At 35.0% G+C, this 17,766-nt stretch overlaps 1 long non-coding RNA gene across 1 annotated transcript; it reads left to right on the forward strand.

Moving 5' to 3' along the window:
- Nucleotides 1-284: 284 nt before the first annotated feature.
- On the forward strand, nt 285-2,462 carry LOC145678362 (uncharacterized). The gene is made up of 2 exons (XR_014130365.1): nt 285-799; nt 2,392-2,462. It is a non-coding gene; the product is annotated as an uncharacterized LOC145678362 (long non-coding RNA).
- The last annotated feature ends 15,304 nt before the right edge of the window (nt 2,463-17,766 follow it).

A 17,766-nucleotide genomic window follows, 5' to 3' on the forward strand; every position in this document is an offset into this window, starting at 1 on the left:
GTCCGGTCAGTAAATTTCTTAAATTGAGAAACTCCTGCCCTAGCCATCGGGAAAATCCCGTCATTACTTTAAATGTAAAACAATAACTTAAAGGTCAACGTATCATAATCAGTACGGTAAAACTGAGGTATTAAATTACAAATTTAGTATGTAGATATCATTGAAAGTCCAATCCAAGCTAATGTTAGAAGCTACGTAGGAAATCGATAAATTTTGCCAATTTTTATCAATATATTTAAGCAACCTTGGCTTCTTTATAAAACAACAGGCATTCAGGCAAGCAGAAATATACAATTTGGTTTAGTTTTGTATGTTTAGGATTAACATTCTTATGTAATACCGAGGTTATCAAGGAGAAGACTCCCTTAACCCTTAACGGTTCACTATCTTTTCTGTCTGTTTCCGGCACTGCTTGCAAAACAATATATCCACAGACTACCTTCCGCGTAAAATTTACCAGAGTTGTCACCAGGAGGCAATAGCTTCTCTGGATCGCGGAAAACATGTACACAAATAACCACAAGGAACAATACTTAAAAATAATGGTCTTCAAATGCAATAGGCAAGATCAAAAAATGTGTAGCCAAATGGTCACGAAAACTCGTTAAGGGTTAAGGTGATATCCGAACCGCTACTTGGTTCACGCATGAAAGAAGGGTTGTGGTTTGACCGAGAATTGAACATGGGACACCTTGATTAAAAGGTGAAAAGGAAATAAAACTAATGCAAATAGTTTGATATGTGAAAAAGTCGCCATGAAGTTCACACAATTAGCATTTTTCGTTCTTTTTATTTTTTGGTTTAACCCTTTCCGGATCCTGGCTTTTTGGGCTATTTTTTAGACTTTCAGTCAAGCAGCTACTGTATCGTCACTATTTATCCTAGGATCATGGTTCATACCTCATTCTCTTCAGAATAGAGCTGGCTTTCAAATGGTACCACTTGCATGCTCATACCATATACCGGAAGCGGGGGAAAAATGTCAAAGTGAAAGTTTCGGAGGGAAATTTTTTTCTCGAACTTTGGCTTCCCCTGGACCCCCCTGTGTGAACGTAGCCATCTTAAAAAAATCTGAGAAATAGTATTTGGAATACTGAACGTGTGTGCCAAATTTCAAGTTTCTATCTTGAATAGTAAGGGAGGGAGAAATTTTATTAAAATTTCCCACAATGCCCCAAATTACCACAAAACACTATGACCTCAGGGAAAAAAATTCCTGAGACATCCCTAATTACCCTAGGGTCATGTGTCGCCCATATTATCTTCTGAATAGAACTGCTTTTCTATTCTAGACCCCCCCCTCTAGACCCCCCCTGTTTTAACGCAGAAATCTGAAAAAAAAATCCGTTAAATACCACTCGGTGGACTGAATGCTTGTTCACAATTTTATTCTTCTAGGTGCAAAAATAGACCCGCCAGAAAAAAAATTAAGAAATTTCCCCATGTTACCCTATACAGAAGTATATTTTGAAAAAAAAAATTCACTGAGACGTCCCTAATTACCCTAGAATAATAATTCGACCGTCATTCTCTTCAAAATGGAACTGCCTTTCAGACGGTATGACTCACGTGTCTCCATCACGTATGTGAGGCGGGAAAATCCTGAAAACGGGATTTTTGGGTCTAAAAATCCCTTTTTTCAGTTTTTTCCCCCTCTGTTTTAATGCAGAGATCTGAAAAAATCTGATAAACACTACTAGGTAAGCTGAATGTTTGTGCACAATTTCAATCTTCTAGGTGCAAAAGTAAGCCCGCCAAAAAAAAAAAAAAAATACCCACCATGTCCCATTTTTCCCTATATAGAAGTATATTTTTCAAAAAATCCCTGAGACGTCCCTAATTACCCTAGGACAATAATTCGACCGTCATTCTCTTCAGAATGGAACTGCCTTTTAGACGGTATGACTCAAGTGTCCCCATCATGTATGTGAGGCGGGAAAATGATGAAAAACGGGATTTTGGGGGTAAAAATATCCCTTTTTTCACCCCTTTGCCCCTCTGGTCCCCCCCCCCTGTTTTAGCACTGACATCGGAACAAAAAATCTGGTAAATACTACTCGGTGGACTGAATGTTTGTGCAAAATTTCAATCTTCTACGTAGAGAAATAAGCCCGCCAAAAAATATTGAACATACGCTTAGAAAATGAGAAAATAAATTTTTGACTTATGACGTCATCACCTCCTATGTCTGGACGCAGGACGGTCTGAAACCATACGTAATGTCTTCTACAAGGCCTCTGGACTTGGAACACACACACACACACACACACACACACAAAAAAAAAAAAAAAAAAAAAAAAAACCGGACGAAAAAGCTCAAATAGAAGAGAAATAACGCAATGTACCATGAAAAATGCGTATGGTACAAATTGTACCATAGGATCCCGAAAGGGTTAAACCAGTTATTAAAGAAAAAAAAACAGCTGGTGTAAACCAGCCAACACTAAAAGTAAACACTTCTTTTTTAAAAAAATACACAAATAACTAGCAAAATTGTATGTAGTATTTTTACTTCAAAATATTCCATATCCTCTTTTTGAAACAAAATAAAATTAAAATAAAACAGAAGAGAAAATGATACACTTAAAGGCTGCACATCTAGAGCTTTTGGTTCTGTTTATTCTTGAAATTCTACAGTTAAGTTTTACATAACCACCATCACGGTTTACCCAATCCTCAAGTTTTCTGAATTTTTAACAAGAGGGATTCAACATATCATTACGGAACTTCCCCTCCCCCCCAAAAAAAGGATTACGGAATATATTTAAGTTAAGCAAAATACAACTGCACAACAAACATGACTGAGTGGTAGTTTTAGCGCTTCTATCGGGAAGTCCGGGATTCAACCCAGCATTCGACCATTCTGGCAAAGCTTTTCTTCATTCCATCTGTCAATGTAGAAATAGTGCATGTACTGTGAGTTGGCCGACTTCCTTTCTTATTGTTTTTAAATCGTTATTATTACTAATTACCAGCAGTGACGGTTTTGCGAAGGTTAGGGGGGCGGTTTTTCCGACTGAAGCCTGTTCGCCAAAGTTACGGAACGTTTAAAACAAACGAAATATCTATTAGTTATGCCTTTACTCATAAACTTTACGCTCCCGTCAAATAAAAATTACGAATGTTTAGAAAAACTAAACATCAGTAAGAAAAAAACCCTCCCAAAATACTTTTCTAAATCCGCCACTGATTCTCAGTATAAAATGATCTTCAAGGTTGTATCCGGAAGATTATTGGTAAATATATAAACGAAACGAAATATTAGTTATGCCTGTACTCATAAACTTGAAGCACCTCCCAAATAAAAGTAGGACATTTTAGAAAACGAAACAATCAGAGAAACCCCTCCCAAAGTACTTTTCTAAATCCGCTACTGATTATTTGTATAAATTGGTATTCAAGGTTGTATATGGAAAATTATTGCTAAATCATTGCACAGCTACAGTATAACAGAAATGTGGAAGTACAGTTTGACGAATATATTGAAAAACGTACGGTTTGACGGATATATTGAAAAACGTACGCTTTGACGGATATATAGAAAAACGTAAGCTTAACTTTTGCGCTAGAAGCTAGAGTACTAAGCTCTTAGAAATGAAACACGGATGACAAACTAAAATGATCTAGAGAAGAAAAAAATGTCGATAAGTCAGAAGTTAAAATAAAGTTAAATAGCCTCTAAAATTTCCTCAAATACTACATTCTTCATGTTAGCTTTAATTCGTAAAACATGTGTTCCATCCATCTTGGTGGTGAATTTCAGAGCGAAATATGGCATTTAGGTCATGGAATTCTTATCTAACTATAGAATATAGTATAAGAAAGCTATTTAGGTAGAAAAATCATGAAAATGAAAAAAGCCAAAATTTCCAAAATTCTCGTTTTTTTCCCCAAAAAAAGCCGGTTTTTCCCCCAAAAAAAGCCGGTTTTTTATGAGAAAAAACCATCGATTCAAAAAAGCAGGCTTTTTAGCATCTCTAATTTTATATGTTTAGAAACAATTGTTTTAGAGAAGCTTGATCTCTTATTTACTTTTATATTTATTATTTATTTATTATCTTTAATTATTTCTTTTTTACTGATGCACTGAACTATTATATTATACTTGCCACTTTGGTATAATCGTTTTTATCTTCAGTTCTGTTTTTGCCCGAACAGATGATTCACTAGTGTAATATTAATTTGAATACAAAGTGACTAACTAACTGACAGTTGATGGTCGCGACTGGCAAACTTTTATCTAGACTGAGTTCAATTTATTATTGATATTTTATACATTTTTTACAGATAAATATGTTAGTTAGCAAAGTTTTCAGAAATAATACAGTTATGTAACGATGTTATATTATTACTATAGTTGTTAGATATTTTTATAGCTATAAATTCAAGTTTTATTTTGCTATTATATAGGCTTATATCAAATATAGATTGATTTTGTTTCAAGCGCTTATTATGGATATATGTTTCAAACTTGAGCTTAAGACTAAAAGAATGTAATACAAAGTAATGCGTTTATGTTGTGCGCTCATTATATACATGACGTTTTATATTTACTGATTTTCTAGAGTGTATACAAATTATTAACTTTTATTAATATTGGCTGGCGCAAGAAACTTTATATTTAATTTTTGTAGCACTGATATGCAGTATTCAATAAAATAGATTAGGCTATGAGTGAAGTATTTGAAATGAATATTATTATATTGCTTTACATAAATACTGTATCAATATTTTAGATTTACTTTTTATATGCGCATATGTTTTTACGGTTATATCAAAAGAATTCTATAACGTTACGAATGCAAAGCATGCTTTAGTGTGTCGTATACCGTATACACATATCACTTGTTTTAATTCTTTTCGTTGACGTTAGTACGTGAATTTACGTTAAATTCAATTGCTTATATATATTTTTTAATATGACGCATGCAAACAAAGTATATAATCCAAGTATTTTAAATACGACGATCTCCAATAGTAATATGCGATGTTTACTTGCAGTTCCTTGCTTTTTCACGAATACGGCTTACTTGTTATCTTTAAGAATATTCAGTTTTTTTTTTTTCTTTCTTTCTTGACCAGCAGGTTAAAACAAAACTTGTCCTTAAACGCTTCTTATTTTATTATTAAATCACTTAAAAATTGTTTTTCATCGGCCACTTTGATGCATCTTTATTTTATTCTCTTTATGCCTTCCCACCTGCTGTTCACACACAATGCTGCTGCTGGTCATGTGTTGTTAATGTTGCCAGTGAAGTTCAGACAGCTAAGGCGGAGTTCAGAAGGTTACTGAGCGGAGCGCTCAGTCACACCGCTTGAAGTGAGCAAAACGCAAAATTTGCGAAAACAAGGGATACACAAATGCTGATGGGGCGGCGTATCTTGTTACATATTAACAGGCCATTGCAACGATAATAATCAAAATATGATAAATATATCGCTGTATAGCCTTGGTTCCCAAACCTTTTAAATTAGATAAGAGCCACATTCAAATAATACACACTTCGTTCCTTTTCGTGATATCCTTCCATTTTACTTATATTCTGTTTTTATATATATACATATAGTTGTCCTGCCAACGGTGTGTCACAAACCTTATTATTTTAAACATTCGAAAATCTTATTTATTTATATATTCACATTATATCTATTTTCTTCTGAATATAAAAATCAGCAAGCCTAGTATTATTATACAATGTACCATTGTACCGTTGTACCATTTACAAGGGGTGGTGCTGAACGTATTGTGCAATTGTCGACATGGACGCGACATTTCAATCTGCCATTTTGGTTAATTCCACTTCAAAAACGCAGCTGCTTTTTTTGTGTGTGGTGTTTCTGTGGGACTTCCTTCCTCTGAGTGAAATTTTACGGTAGGTTTCGCTATGAGCTCATTGATACTTCCCTTGTTAGTAAGCCCTCTAAGTTTCATAAGAATCACATTATTCTTTCTAGAGAAATAAACATATTTATATAAAAATATGCTATGTGTACTGTTCATTTTACCATATTCATTAGTGCAGATAAAATCTCATATAACTTCCACGAAAATTACAATATAAGCACGGTTTATACCTCATTGGACTTCCACTAAACATATTTTCAATGATGTGTACACCATGTCGCCATTTTTGTATGAGGGAATTTCTAGAGGGATTTTGTTGGAAATTCCCCCCAAAAAGTAGTTTATAAGATTTTTTTTGTCTCAACTTGCTATTTGTATATAATGATGCAGAAACAGGAACTGCACTAAAACATAATTTTATGTCTACTTAATAAATAATGTTAATTTCATGTGAATCGCATTATTCTGTCTAGAGATATAAACTATTGTGTCTATTTATAGGTAATAAAGAATATACTATGCAAGATTTTTACCAAACACAACAACGTAACGTTGACGTATTATTGTCGGCACATAGATGGATACTCAAATACAAGCACAAATACATGCATGCTTTCTGTGGAAAATAAGTCACTTTTGATATTTTGATCTGGCAACAATGCATAAAAAATTGATGACTCACGTAGCCTGATGACTGTTAGTAGCGTTGAGTGGCGGTCCAAGCTGGACATGTTTTAGATGTGGCCGCGTGTAAGTTGAAGTGTTTGTGCATTGTGGAGTTCGAATAGATTGTGTTGTGTGGTGATGCACTGAGTTAGATTACGTTTGTGCTGCTTCATGATTGATGGAGTGTAGATTCGTGTGTGTATGTGTGTGTGATACCTTACAGGATACAAGATGCTGAGGAAGTGTGTAAATCACCCGGACAATTTCTGTTTGTATGTGGGGAGCTGACATTTAAATCGCAACGTCGATGTTTTACTCCACTTGTGAGGAAGTGTTATCAGTTATATTTTGGTTGCTGTGTAGGAGACCAAGATAAGAATTGGGCTCCTCACTACACTAGTTGTACTTGCGTGAAACGTCTGACTGGGTGGGCAAATGGTGAACGAAACATGAATTTTGCAGTACCGATGATCTGGAGGGAACCAAAAGATCATTCTTCAGACTGCTACTTTTGTATTACACAGATAAAAGGAATAACCAATAAATCTAAGCACACAGTACAGTACCCTAATTTGCCATCAGCAATTAGGCCAGTTCCACACAGTACGGAATTACCTGTACCAGTACCTCCTGTTCATCTTACGGTAAATGAGGATTACGTACTTGAGGCAACTACTGAACTTCCAAATGAAGATGATCCTACTTATGTATGAAGCACATCTACATTGGATCCCCATCTGATAACTTAGGCTGAACTAAATGACCTCGTACGGGATTTAAAACTCTCCAAGATACAGCAGAACTTCTTGCTTCTAGACTTAAAGGTTGGAATCTGCTCCATCGTGACACTAAAGTGTGTATTTTTCGAAACCGTCATACAGTTTCAAAACTACTATTCTCAAGAAAATGATTTAGTGTATTGTAATAATGTCTGTGCTGTGATAGATACACTCGGACATGCACATATAAGTACAGAGTGGAGATTGTTTATTGATTCTTCCAAAACTAGTTTGAAGGCTGTCCTTTTGCACAATGGCAACAAATTTCCTTCAGTGCCTTTGGCTTATGCAACGAATATGAAGGAAACCTATGAAAACATCAAAACAGTGTTAGAAAGAATTCAGTATGAGAAATACAAGTGGACCGTTTGCTGTGATTTAAAAGTTATTTCCTTGTTAATGGGTTTGCAGCTTGGTTATACGAAATATTGTTGTTTCCTCTGCGAATGGGACAGCAGGAACAAAGCGGAACATTTCATCAAGAAGGAATGACCAAAGCGTGTATTAACTCCTGGACAGAAGTTATTCCTCACTGGTGAGCTCTGATAAGATAATTCTACCTCCTCTACACATAAAGTTGGGGCTTTTCAAAAACTTCGTTAAGGTAATGGACAAAAGAAATGCAGGATTTTGTTACCTCAAGGAAAAATTTCCTCGGGTTAGTGACGTTAAAATCAAGGAAGGGATTTTTGTAGGCCCCCAAATAAGATGTTTGATTCGTGACCAAGCAGCTTGGTGTTCATTTAAATGTTTAACAGAGAATTTTTTAGGAAACCAGAAAGCCCCAAATTACCGTGAAATTGTGAGTGATTTCCTGCAATCATTCAAAGAAATGGGTTGCAACATGTCCCTTAAAGTTTACTTTCTAGTTTCCCACCTGGACTTCTTTCCTGAAAACCTTGGTGCTGTTAGTGATGAGCATGGGGAACGTTTTCATCAGGACATTTCCTTCATGGAGAAGAGATACTAGGGACAGTGGAGTTCACAAATGCTAGCTGATTACTGTTGGACACTCAAAAGAGATGTTCCAGAAGCCAAACACAGAAGAAAGTCCACAACTAAAACATTTTAGTTAAGGTAAGTAAGTGTTCATTTACTAAGATGATACCACTCACTTCTTTTATATTATTATTTATTAAGTAGACATAAAATTATATTTTAGTGCAGTTCCTGTTTCTGTATCACTATATACAAATAGCAAGTTAAGACAAAAAAATCTTATAAACTACTTTTTGGAGGGAATTTCCCACAAAATCCCTCTAGAAATTCCCTCATACATATACATCATTGAAAATATATTTTATTTCAAATCCAATGAGGTATAAACCGTGCTTATATTGTAATTTTCGTGGAAGTTATATGTGATTTTATCTGCATTAATGAATATGGTAAAATGAACAGTACACATAGCATATTTTTATATAAATATGTTTATTTCTCTAGAAAGAATAATGCGATGCAATTCTTATGAAACTTAGAGGGCTTACTAAGTATAAATCAAGCTAACATACAATATAATTTGTGTGTTTATATACCTAAGGGTACCCGAGCTACAGGTATGAAAATGGTAAAAAAAAATTCCAAAAATCCGTCACGGGAAAACTGAGGGTGATGGAGAAAAACTGATTGCAGATTCGAATTCTACGTGAAAAGTTCTATTGGAATCGGGTATTTTCTTCCGTGTGCCAGAAAAAAAGTATTTTTTTTTGTCGACTAGTGGAATTTGTTCAGATTCCTTGAGTGTATTTTCTTTTCTGAAGTCAACGCGTTAATGTTAATCTAGATTATTTTTTAAAAAAATCTAACCCTGTGACACGATTTATTGTCAATATTAAAACTTGTTTCGCTGTTTGGAGTCTCCTCCACCTGATGCCGCCTTGTTCCAACATCTGGTCTATGCTTTTCAGACGATTTACGAAATTCAGTCGTATATATTGGATTAAAGATGGGAGACTTTTTGTACTTTTCGATATGTGGTAACCTACTCTTGATGATAAACCTCGTGGCTAGTTTTGTTTCTCTACGTTCAGCAGTTCAAGCTAGGCATATCTTACATAAATACGTTGGTCTGAAAGGGCAACACTTTTCTCTCCTTTTTTCCTGTGGAAACGTTTTACTGCTTCTTAAAACAGCGGATGTTGTTTGTATGCCGTTGTTGGATGCCAATAGCAAGGGCGTTAATAACAAACTCAGTATCTTATATATGTATTTGTAAATGATAGTTTGTTCTGCTGTGTAATCTATTATACTTTTCTTTTTTTCAGATGCCACGACGGTGTTGCGTTCCAGAATGCAAATCTATGATAGTACTCTTAAAACTGAAGGTACAAAATCAAAATTCTCATTCCCCAAAGACGAACAGCTTTCCAAGACATGGTTAAGCGCAAAACCAAGAAGTAACTGGAATCCAACGAAATATTCAGCGGTATGTTCAGACTACTTTGGCAGTTTTCAAATAATCAGAACTGAGGAGTATACAGATTCTGCAGGAAACCAACATACAATTGACCTGACTTAGCCAAAGCTGGTGAATGGAGCCGTACTTCATATATTCAAAAATCTTCCTTCGTATTTGTCCAGTCAAAGAAACGTTAGGAAGGATCCAGACGAAAGACAGAGGACGATAATACAAAGACATGAGGAAGAAGTTAACCAGTTTTTGCTATCAGACGTTATTGAAAATTTAGTGATTTTGTAAATGATTTATCAACAAAATTAAATCTTGGTGAATGGAACGTGAAAACTGTTAATTCAAATGTGTATTTTTACCTCCTGAATATTGATTGTGAGGTTAACCAAGAGTCTGAAAAAGTAATTGTAAGGAACAGCATAATTGTTAAGAATGACACGAGTGTTCGTGTGTTGATTTGCAATTATGAGTTGTCAGCAAGGGATCTTAACTGGATTTTATCTAGTAACTTGAAACTCAGTCTTTGGTCATGTGGTAGAGCGTTCACCTCTGGTGCTTGGGATACCGGGTTCGATCCCAGCCCCCGCCAAGTGAACTTTGTGGTGGACAAACACTGTGTGCGTGGGTTTTCTCGGGGTTCTCCCCTTTTCTTCATTCCACCATTTCATTCATTCCTCATCATCACCGTCTCCTTTAGCCTAACCGGCATAACCGTGGGACGTAAAACTCAAAGATTTCATTTCATTTCATTTCAGTCTTCGGTCGCAGATTGAAAACCGGTCTAGGTATGCAAATGTGACTCAGGTTACTCGTGATTCCAGCTATTATATAAGGTTGTGACTGTATAGAAACTGCAATCAAATGTATAGATAAGGATAATTTTAATGTACATTTAATTTTTAATCAGCTTATGCTTTTAAATACTCCACTAAGAAGGTATTCCAAACACACTTTAGTGTTTGCTTTTCATAAATATATGAAATTTTGCCAAGTGTCCGTTCGCCTGAAATTAAGAAAAGCAATCAGAAGTGTATTTCAAGTGCATTTTTAAAAATCTCAGCAGCCCTGAAAGAATTGCAGCATTATTAATAGATTAAATTTATATTAAAAAGTTACTTGACTTACAAAGGTCAAAAGATTACAGGTTATGCTGAAAACAGTCCAACAGAACAAGCTACCACTGTTCAAACTTTCATGTTAAGTTTGTGGTTTGGAAGATTTCATGAGGATGTCCAATTGGTTCCAGCGAATGCAATGTCAGGGAAACAACTGTTCAAAAAGTAGTCAGCTATGTTCAGACGGTAGGCTTCAAGGTATTGTATAATTACAGACAATAATAGAGTTAATCAGAGCCTATTTATATTTCTTGCTAGTGGATCTTATAGCTTCATTAATCCGCAGTATCCTGGAGAGAAAATTTATCTTATGTATGATAGCATATATTCAAGAATATACGTAATTGTTAGTTAAATTTGAAAGACAGTGAAAAAACATTTGTGTATCCATACGAGGACGAACTGCAAAAAGCTTTGTTTCAGTCACTTGCGGGAATTTCATAAAAGCGAGAAAGAAAACATTTTGCGGAAGGCGTATAAGTTGAACAATGTCTTTGTATCCTACAATTTGGAACAACAAGATGTAAAGTTGGTGTGCAATAGTTTTCATGATACCACTATTGCAACCCTTACGGACAACAGTGAATATGGAGGAAGAATGAAATTCTTGGAAATAATAAACAAATGGTGGAAGGTAATGAACGTTAAAAATGTATTGAAAGGAAAAGTTGAAAGGAATATTCAATGTCTATTACTTGTGACAATGATCCCAGAATTCAGTATTTACAGCAATTTGTGGACCGGATGAAATCATGGTTCGAAAATTCTAATACAGTATCACTCACCAAGGACACTTACGGCAGACAACAACGGTGATGATCCAATTAACAACCTACTGTTTTTCTAATTTTTCAGCTGAGTAGTCCTTACTGGCAAATTTCAGAGTGATAATTTAGAAAAATGATTCAGTTGTTATAGGTCCATGTCAGGATGTAACTACAATGTTTCGTATACGCAGATAGTAGAATCCGATTCTAAAATTAGGTTACAGCATGTATTAAGGCTACCCAGTATGAAGATTTGCAGAATTACACTTCTGATAATAAGCCTTCTGATATCAGTGATCTAGAATGTGTATTGAAGTAATCCTATTTGGAAACTTGTGACGACATAGACGAGGATTTAAGGATTTATGCGGTGGTTATGCAGCTCATTGTGTTAGAAAAAAAGTAACATGTAAGAAGTGTGTAAGTTTAGTGGTGGCTGGTAAGGGAAATAATATAGATAATCCTTATTTTGATTACCTTCAAAGGAGGAATTTTACGTTGCAACAGATCAAATAAAATGTATTTTGTTTCACACGTATGCTATTTTGCACTATATTGTTAATAGTGAAGAATTACTAACAATGTTTTTACGACAAACTTCCCAAAAGAGTGTTCTACAAGCATTGACTTTAAAATCACTCTGTTCCGACCATACATTTTATATTGACCTAAATTATAATTGTAAAAGCTGTGGAACCGATTCTCGGTCTACTTTTAGTATGGTATGTGGTATTCTGAGCAATCTACTTCTAAACAATTACACAAAACTAGAAAATAAAAAGTCAACATCATATAAGAAAAGGAAACATCTTGCTCTTTCTTCATAATTCATAAAACTTAATTTAGTTATGATACACTATTAAATAATAAGCGTTTCGCCTAGTGATTTACATCATAATACTACATTTTTATTTTGTGCGTAAACGTTGTGGGGACTTCTCTTGATATTTGTTTTGTGTTACTTTTAATTAAAATATATGGTCAAAATGCGTTCATCTTTAATTTTCCCAGTTACAAAATTTATTTAAAGTTGCATGATATATTAAGTAGTTTAGTTTCTAGCGTTTTGATATAATGACGTGTAAAAGTTTGACTGATTCAAAAGTTTTAATTCACCCTTCGGGAAGAATGTTAAATGTCCATCTTACATACTTCAGATTAAGTAAATTTCTTCAGAAACAGCAAATTAAAGACAATCGCTGCAGTGGTCTGAGCTCTGACCTTCGGTGCGCGTGAAAATGCACAGGTTGCGTGTTGAAATCTGCTTAGGATGCAATTGAACGCAGTGATTCGGAGTCTACTTTATCAAAAATTGTAGGTTCCGTCCGTAGAATCTGCTCAGTAAAACAAACGTGAAATAGTTGTTTGTCTGTATCTTGTGGTCGCGAAAAAACTTTGGATTAAGTTCTTAATGTAATTTATGCTTTGGAAAGTCACAAGGACGTGCAAAAGTGCGTATTATCACTTGTAAGTGATAAAGGAAAACATATTTATGCAATTCACACGAGAAACATCGGAATTCGAGTGTAAAAATGTACATGTCACTTTCGGAAGTAATCCCCACAATTTAAATCCAGTAACAAAATCAACTTACTGATGATGTGACGGATGGGGTCTGGTTTACTTTAACTATTTCAAAGAAAGTAAAATGTACAGAAAAAAAAGTTAGGAAAGTTTGTAGTAATGTTAAAACGCAAACTAGAATGTTTTCGAGTCATTGCAATAAGGAAAAAAGATACAGGTATATATATATAATATGGGACTATATCAGCTTCCGCCATTGGGGAGGATTGGCAGTAGCTGATTGTCAACTATGAAAATGAGTAGATAAAAAATAACTGAACCTGACTTTCCTAACCTAACCTAACCCACTCTAGCTTAATTTATACACAGTGAAAGAAGACAAAAGCTAAAAACTGCCATTTCAGTGTGACGCCACTAGTATTCCTCCGCGTGCTATTACGTCTTGTTCTGAATTAACTGGAGTGCGTATTTTACGAATTATTATGGAGTGTTTTCCGCAACATGTTTTCTCTACGCTTATGGAAGTGCCAAAGCGTATAATACTGGTCAGTAACTGGCTCAAGTTCGGAGTTGATAAAGTAAACATCTGAAGAATGCAATTCAGTAACACATTGGCCCTCGTACTCTAGAATTCTAAATATTACGCATATGGTAAACAGTTATCTACATGCTTGCTAATTACTGATATATATCCTCGAATCCGCAGCCAGCCCAAAACTGTAGGGAGGACCCGGTAGAAGTTAGGGGGGCCCGATCCAATCATATTACAGTTATTATAGTATACTGCAAGCCTACAGTGAAGCCTTTACATCTTGTTTTGCATTATGTCAGGATTTTAAGAGAAATAAAAATAGAATGAGCGTTTCTTTTTGATCTTAAAAATCATTCAATAAAAGCATTGTAAATATTCGTATGAAATACGTACGTATTGTCCAGAATTTACTGTAATTTTCACACAGCTCATGCAGCTTTTCCTTTGCAAAATATATGCTTTAAACTATAAAAATCGTAAAATAAACGCACAACATCACGAATGGTGTAATAAGTATGGTATTGCTGTTTTGTCGTGTTTTCTGCATTCCTCGACAACTACCAGGTAAGACCATCGGACTACCTATAGCAGATAATGCGGCGTTGCCATTTTCACTTTGTGGCTAGAAACATAGAGAAGACTGTGAGCTGTCCTTATTTACAACATACTGTGACAATCGCTTAGAAGCAATTATTACATATGTAAATTATGTGCAATCAACTCGATATTAAAATTTGAGTTAGCCAGAACACAATTTCTTTTCTTTAAAATGAACATCTTTACTTTGCGATTCAACCGCCCTCGATCGCAGGCAACGGAAGGCCAACTTTTGTGAACAATAGATTCCGTTTCTTTCTGTCTTCGTGGCCCATACACAAGCTGAGCAATTAACAGGAATTCTCCGAGAAACTGCTAAAACATCCTTTTTACATTGGAGACATTCAGAAACCCTTTGGCTTTGTAAGCATGTCATAAACTCAACTCAAAACGTTACAACGAACTTTTTTTTTAAAAGAGAACAACGAAAACCGCCACCACAACAAACCAAGTTGCGAATTTTAATTTTTTTTTTTTTTTTTTTTTTTTTTTTTGAAAGAAAAGAAAGATCTTTTTGTTTACAGATAGGTACGCGCCCTAACACCGAAAGAAGCTGCGGCAGTTGCAATACATTCGTCGAACATTACACACGGCCACTGTACGCGTGCGCGCGCGCGCGCACACACACACACACACACACACACACACACACACACCTACCTACACCTCTCTCTCTCTCTTTCCTCTAACAAATATCGACGAACTTATTTTTTTTAAGTGATTCTTAGTTAAAAACTATGTGTTAGTGCATCGCCGTCGTGGTGCTTGTTAGGAGCCGACCTGCTAACACTATATTTTTCTATTTCGTTCAAACGCTGTAGACTACATTGATAAATATTTTTCGAATTACTTTATTTTAAGAAAAAGTTTTATCAAAAGCATAAGTGGTTTGTTGTTAGTGGCGGTGATCGAACTACCTATGGTTCTAGTTGGTAATTGGTTGCTGAATGTCTGTGCTTCTAGTAACAATAGAAAAGGCTGCACATGTTTTGAATAGACAGCATAGTGGAAAGTGTCAGACAAATCCATAGGAGAACAGAAGCAAACATCTACATCCCATGGAAGCCCTAGCATATGCTCTGTGAAGAGGCTAATGAGCGACCAGCCGAGTATACAGCCCATGAGATGCACACGTCGGGATCCGAAGCAAGGACTTCAACTATGGAATTGTGACGGAAGCATGGCCCAGATGGAAAGGAGCAGAAGCTAAGTGTCAGTGATGCATTTTAACAAGTTTAACGCAAAGAAGAAAGTACGTGACTGGTAAGAAGCAGTCATAAAAAGAAATGGCGACCAGTTGCGGTGAGAAGGTAGGAAATATAGTTATTTTATTTCTTCCCCATTATGACTCAAGGCCGGACTATTTTGGCAGATGTCATCCGTCGATTTCTTTACTTCATTCCCCAATCGGGTCGAGACTGATGGTATTGTTTGATTCTCCGTTCCTATACGGAATGAACAATTAGCATGCCTTAATTTTCATCCAATAACAACAAATCCAGTTGTATGTCAGTGATCCATTTTATTTTATCGATTTATTTTATTTTATTGAAGAAATAATACATTTTATTGCATAACATTTTGAGTTCTTAACTCCTCATCATAAACTAAGACATTCTGTTATATGATTGATGAAGAAAGGGTCAGAATAAGAAGCATATTTGTATCGAGTCCTAATATTTAGAACAATATTCATGTCTGTGGAAATGCAAATTTGGGAGTTGCATTTTAAATAAAATATAAATTCAGTGTTATTAGTTGTTCGATGATAATTGTCTGGATAGGCACTCCGTAAACGGAAACGAATTGTAGTTGAACATCTGTAAAGGTTTCGTAAAAGCAAGAGTTTCGGCCTATCGGTAGATTAGATAATATACATAAAAGTTACAATTCATCGATAAGTATCTTATCAAATGACACGTTGCGCAGATGGACTATCATTACTAAAGACAAAAAGTTAATTGATTCAAAGTAATGTCCAATTGATATCCCAACTAATTTGTATCAATATTATATGTGTATTTTATTGCTTGTTTATATGGTAATTAACATTGATTTTTCTTTGGTAATTTGATTACATAAAATTGAATAATAATTTGAATATTTATATGTATGAATATTTAGTTATATGATATATAGGTATATATATGAATATTAAGATCCACAAGTGCACTTCTATCCTAATGTATCTTTTCTATAATTTCACGTTTCCATTCGCATTCGCTAGCAAGTCATGACTTTAAAGTAAATCAAAAATCTATTGCAGCATTCAGCAATTGAATTTTTATTCAAAAATTCACTTACTTCTCCAAGTGGTAGTCAGCACAGTCTGTCCCATAAAAACTGCATTAGCGAGAAAATTTTCTTTCAACTTTGCAGCGTGTGACCGTTCTGTGGAGGCTGCATAAAACATATTTTATTTTGTTTTGCTTAAATTCTAATTAGCTGCCAAACTACTTTTTCCTAGCGCCCTGGTAATACCGTTTTGGGGGGAAAGTAGGACTTCGAGATCTGTATATCATTAGAAGTATTACTTTTAAATTTCTCTACGTTTCGTGAATCGCTAATTGAACATTAGACTTGGAGACCTGAGGTTCAAACCCCGCGGCGTTAACTTCAGCTTTCCATGATTTAGCTTACTATCGCATCGGTGCAATCTTCGGAAACAAACCATCAAACGCCCAGCCTTGGTAGGCAAATATAAATTTACATATTAATTTATTCAGATCTGGCGAACCCGAGCATAATGCATGTCATTATGATAATTATCACATGCTCATATTCCGGAATCGAGGTCAAATTTACATATCTAATAAATTTGATCAAAACCACCGTTTACAATACTTTTAATGGCAGTTCATGACTTTAATTTTGCAAACAGAACTCACAATAGAACTCTTCCAATAGAGTATCTGAGGCTCCAGATAAGAATGTTCGAACTGAAAATGTGACGTAAGTATATTTTTATACAAAGAAAAATATGCTTTCGTGCTTTTATATCTCTTTCTTTGTTTAAATTAGTACTGTGTCCTTGCTTATGTTTTAATTTACAAAACCCAAGTACCTAAGTGTAAGCTTTAAAGCATTGGTAAGGCTGATGTTAGTCACTACAAATGAGAAGTTGGGTTGCATAACAGTCTTCAAGGTAATGTTAATTTGAAAACCACCCAAAATAGGCAACTCAAATCAAACCTAGAATTCACAACTATTATGCGCTATGAAGTTTTTTTTTTTTTTCCCGTTCTAGAATCTACAGTACTAAAGGAAAGCAATCTTGGTAATTAAGTAAATTATGAGGGGAAACTCCCATCCCTCAAAGAGATGGCTTTTTTACACCTCTATTCCTTCCGCCACACGCGATGCTACCAGGATTAATTTTGATAAATGAGTGGTTAGTCGAGATTAAAGGATTTTTAAACCATGATTCCACTGTGGTTATTCAAAAATTAACTTCATCTTCCGTAACTTCGTGAATATTCAATTTTCCTCCCTCTGCAGTGCATTGAAAAAAAAAAATATTAATTAACAAAA

The sequence above is a fragment of the Thermobia domestica genome, chromosome 2 (assembly GCF_964235325.1).
Source record: "Thermobia domestica chromosome 2, izTheDome1.hap1.1, whole genome shotgun sequence".
NCBI lineage: Eukaryota > Metazoa > Arthropoda > Insecta > Zygentoma > Lepismatidae > Thermobia > Thermobia domestica.